We start from the raw sequence: 5,160 nt of genomic DNA, 5'->3' as shown, positions 1-5,160 counted from the left end.
TCTGCTAGATTATGAGCTCTTTGAAAGCAAGGCCTGTGTTTTATTCATCTTTATAGCTCCAACATACAGTTAAATGCTGGCCCATCGTAAGTTATGCTTGCTTGCAGAATTATAAAGATAATTCATAAACAAGATGATGAGCCTGTCTACCATCGATTTAGTCATTGTTTTTACTACAAAAAGAAAATTGATTATTCAGTTGTCTACTCAACATACCTCCTCCCACTAATACATATACATGGTAAAACAAAAAAGCAAATAATTTGGATAGCATAGGACAAAGTGTTAGGTTTGGAGTCAGAGAACCTGAATTTGAATCCCAATCACTTCACCTCTCTGGGCCTCAGTTTCTTCATCTGTAAAATGAAGGAATTGGGCTAGATGATCTTTAAAATTCCTCCTTCTAAATCAGAAGTGTCGAACAGCAACCCACAGGCCTTAATACAACCTACAATACTCCCAAGTATGGCCTGAACCAGATTAAAATTTAACGAGGAAATATTTAACAAAATAAACAAAAACATAATAAAACAGATCACATGTGGTTTTCTAAGTCAACATGTGGCCTACAGAGATCCTTATATAGAGTTTAGCCTCCTAGTTTCTATTTGAGTTTGCCATCACTGCTCTAAATATATGATTCTACACGTGAAGTGGTTTGTATGGTTTGCCTAGTCATCATGGCCCAAATTCTTCAGTTTAGCCAGTATACTAGTCTTGCCTCAAACTACCACACTTCCACAATAATAGGCTATTGTATTACTTTCTGATTATATATATAAAATATGTACACATATATACATATATATAAAATATGTAACCACTAACCCAACTCCAGACTGACTCTAAATCTTCCATAGCAAATGAAATTAAACCCTCCTTCAATTTTCTCATTGAATTTTGCCTAGACCTTTCATTCCTTCTTTTTCATTTCTTCTTTCCATCTCAGAATCACTAAATTTGAGAGTTGGAAGGAACCTCGGGGACCATCTAGCCCAGACTATGCATGAAAGAAATTGCCATTATAACATTTAAGGAGTAATCATTCAGTCTCTGCTCCAAGACCTCCAAGAAAGAGAAAGGCACCACCTCTCAAGGAAGCCCATTCCACTTTTCAAAAGCTCTAATTATTAGGAAGTTTTCCTTTATTTCAAACTTAAATTTGCCTTGTAACTTTCATGCATTGGTATTGGTTCTGCTTTCTGGGGCCAAGTACAAAAAGTCTAATTCTTCCTCCCCATGACAGCTCTTCAAAAATACTTGGATACAGCTATAATATCCAACCCCTTGTGCTCTCCTACCACCCCCAGTCTTTTCTTCTTCAGGATAAACAATCCAAACTCCTTCACCTGATTCTTATATGGCATTTACTCAATACCCTTCACCAACTTGCTGGCACTCTAGATACTTTCCAGGTTATTTATATCTTTCTTAAATTGTGGTGCCCAAAACTTATCATAATAATCTAGATGAAGTCTAACCGAGTATAGCAAACAGAAAGACTGTATCCTCCATCATCCTGGAAGCTTTGCTTCTCTTAAGACAGCCAATAACTGCATTGCTTTTTTTTTTTCCTGCCAAATTACACTACTAACTCACATTGAGCTTGCAGTCCATTAAAACCCCCAAATATTTTTCAAAATAATTGCTGGCTAACCATGCCCCCATCCTCCTATATTGTGAAGTTGATTTTTTTGTACCCAAGTGTAAAACTTTATATACATATGACTATTGAATTTCATCTTATTAGATTTGACCTAATGCTGTAGCCTGGAAATATCTTTTTTTGTCCTGATTCTGTTGTCTACTGTTATTAGCTATGCATCTCAGCCCTGAGTCATCAGTAAATTTGATAAGCATGCCATCTATGCCTATTTAAGTTACTCATAAGAATAATAAACAACCACCCTTTTCGTACTTCGGCGCCGCGCGGGTGAGGAACTCCAGTCTCTGGCTTCCGCCGCCGCCACCACACCATCACCGCCGCCACCACACCATCACCGCCGCCGCCGCCTCCAGTCTGACTCTGGGCTTGCGCCACCCGCCAGCAGCATGCCGCTCAAGAGGCCACTTCAGTCTGTCCAAGTCTTCGGGAGAAAGAAAAATGCCACAGCTGTAGCCCACTGCAAGAGAAGCAATGGGCTCATCAAAGTGAATGGGCGACCACTGGAGATGACTGAGCCTTGCACCCTGCAGTACAAGCTGCTGGAGCCGGCCCTCCTACTAAAGCAAGGAACGTTTTGCTGGAGTAGATATTCGAGTCGGTGTGAAAGGGGGAGGCCACCTAGCCCAGATTTATGCTATCCGGTAGTCCATCTCCAAAGCTCTGGTGGCCTATTACCAGAAATACGTGGATGAGTCCTCCATGAAGTAAATAAAAGACATCCTCGTCCAGTATGACCAAACTCTGCTGGTGGCTGACCCTCGTCGCTGAGAATCCAAGAAGATTGGCGGTCCTGGGGCCAGAGCTCACTACCAGAAATACTATCACTAAGACAACTGCTGGGATTATGGGTCTTTTTGCAATAAATTTGGTATATGACCTTCAAAAAAAAATAACGTTCAACAACAAAGGGCCAAGCACAGATTCTTGGTGTGCTCCACTGGAGACCACTTGCCATGTTGACAATGAACTACTAACAATTACTCTGAGTTTGACTGTCCAACTGACTCGGAATCTTTTATTATCTAATCCACATCCCTTCATCATCTTCATAAAAATAACATAAACTACTTAATTTAAAAGCTTCATTAAGATTTAGACAAATTATATCCATAGAATTCTCTCATCTCCTAGTTTAGTAAATCTGACAAAAAAGGAAACAAAGTTATCCTGGCATGATCTGTTTTTGATGAAGCCATGCTAGCTCATGATAATCACCACCTCCTTTTCTGGAGATTGGCCAGCATTTTCTTCAATGATTGATTCTATAGTTTTCCTAGTAATGGAAGTCAAGCTCACTGGCCTATAGTTTGCAGATTCTGCTCTCTTCCTTTTTCTTTTTTTTTCTTTTTTCAGTTTGGAACAGTATTTGCCCTTTTTCAATCCTACTTACCTCTCTTTTTCATGATATTACTGAAAAATCAGCAATCCCAGCTCATCAATCACAACTGCCACTTCCTTCAGGGCCCAAGGATCTATTTCTTCTGGGCCAGATCAATTAAATTCATCAAGAACAATTAAGTGCTCTTCTATTATCACCTTAATTGTCTTAGCTATCAGTTCTCTGTTGGTCATTTGGTTTTCTCATTTCCAATAAAGGAGTCATTCTCTGTGCCAGGGAGAAATGAAACATAACAGTATACATTTTGATTGTTTTTCTTAATTGGCTCCCAGCCACCACTATTAGACTGTAACCTCCTTGCCAATGAGATATATGTCAAACCTCTTTTTATATAGCTGGTACCTAAGCCAGTGTCCTATACATAGTTGGTGCTTAATAATTGTTTGCTGGAAAACAATGGAAACTGAATACTTGTGAACCATAATGACCAAACTTGGTCCCAAAGAAGCATATAAATAGGTACCTTCTCTTTATTTCTTTGAAGAAATGCCAGGCTATGAGTATGGAGATCTGTATATAAGTCACACTTTTAATTATGTAGTTTAGTTTTGTGGAACTATTTTTTTTCTTCCCTCTTTGTTACTTTTTGATAAAAATAATTGGTCTCTAGGAAATGAATAGAGAGAATACATTGGGAAATATAAGTGATTAAGTCAATTAAGTGATTATTAACAAAATTAATGATAATTTATTTTTTAAAAGATAAGTCCTGAATTCCTTGCTGTGAAATTGAACTATAGTGACTCCCTAGCTTTGAAAAGAGACACCATAGTATAGCAGAAAGAATATTAGGCAAAGAGTTAGGAAAGGCTCAAGTTCAAATCCTGTCCCTGACACTCATTGGGTGACCTGCTGTGAGTAGCTTCTCTGAACTTCAGTTTCTTCATCTGAAAAATACAGATAATAACATAGGACCTGCTTAATGCCATTTTAGGGAAAGTGTTCTGCTAGTTTTGAAAAGCTATGTAATTGTGAGTTATTATTATTAACCATATACACACAGTCTGAGAACTGGAAGAGACTGCAGGGCTGTACCCAACCCAGAATCCTTTTTATAATATCTCCCCATCCCCACTTATCTTTTTATTTCCAGCACACACCACAATGCCTTGGATGTAGGAGGTAATTAACAAATATTCCCTGAATCGTTTGTGGTTAAATTTAACTTCACTCTTATGGATACCTGTCCAGTATCCATTATACTACCCCATTAGATTCTCCACACACAGTCTGATCCTCTCTCCTCTGAATAACAATACTTGCCTCCGTATCACTTTGCATTGGTCATGTGGCTAAACTCCTTTCCGTGGTTCATTGAATCAGGCTAATTATTTCCCATTATTATAAATTTTATATTTGAGTTTACCCCCAAAACTTCATATCCTCCTTCATGACTTCATATCCTTTTATTAAGGAGATTTGTTCTGTGAAGTTTGGATTCAGTCAAAGGGCCCCACAAAAGGACCTAGAGGGCCACATGTGCCCTCAAGGCCACAGGTTTCCCACTCCTGGTTACACTATAAAGGTGGTGGCATTGTATGCAGGGCACCTCCTGTGAGTGGCACCTGTTGTCTCGAAATGAACCCACGGACTTCACTCATTAGAACAAATTAGTCTATTAGATCAGCTAAATAACACCAGAGATTCTAAAAGAATTACATACTGAACAAATGTGTTTTATTGTTGGAGGAGGGCCATGACAACAAAAAGTCCTGAATAAATTGGCTCCAGGTGAGGAAAGGAAGATCTAGAATTATGCTGGTGACTGGGGGAAGAGGGCTGAGAAAGAAGATGCTGAAAACAAGGCAAATATCTGAAAGAGGGAAGGGCTGAGATGGTAAGGGAGAATTTCACACATACTTCACTTATTTCTGAATTTTCTCTAGGGCCAGTCATAAATTGTGAAACAGATATATCAATCAATAATCATTCTGTTAAAAATCCTGGAGACAGAAATGTTGAAATAAATTTTCCAGTTAAATCACCTTTAGATAGCAAATACAATTTAATCTCATCCTACTGTCAAGTAAAATAAAATATTATTTTAGCACATATAGCATTATAATTTATTCACTGATTCAACCAGTCTTTATGA

At 38.3% G+C, this 5,160-nt stretch overlaps 1 pseudogene; it reads left to right on the top strand.

The window, feature by feature from the left end:
- Positions 1-2,052: 2,052 nt before the first annotated feature.
- LOC110196693 (small ribosomal subunit protein uS9 pseudogene) lies at positions 2,053-2,494 on the top strand (annotated as a pseudogene).
- The last annotated feature ends 2,666 nt before the right edge of the window (positions 2,495-5,160 follow it).

The sequence above is a fragment of the Phascolarctos cinereus genome, unplaced genomic scaffold (assembly GCF_003287225.1).
Source record: "Phascolarctos cinereus isolate Bilbo 61053 unplaced genomic scaffold, phaCin_HiC Scaffold_7;HRSCAF=346, whole genome shotgun sequence".
Lineage (NCBI taxonomy): Eukaryota > Metazoa > Chordata > Mammalia > Diprotodontia > Phascolarctidae > Phascolarctos > Phascolarctos cinereus.
Note: the sequence above shows the minus strand (reverse complement) of the source record. Positions and strands in the feature narration are given on the sequence as shown.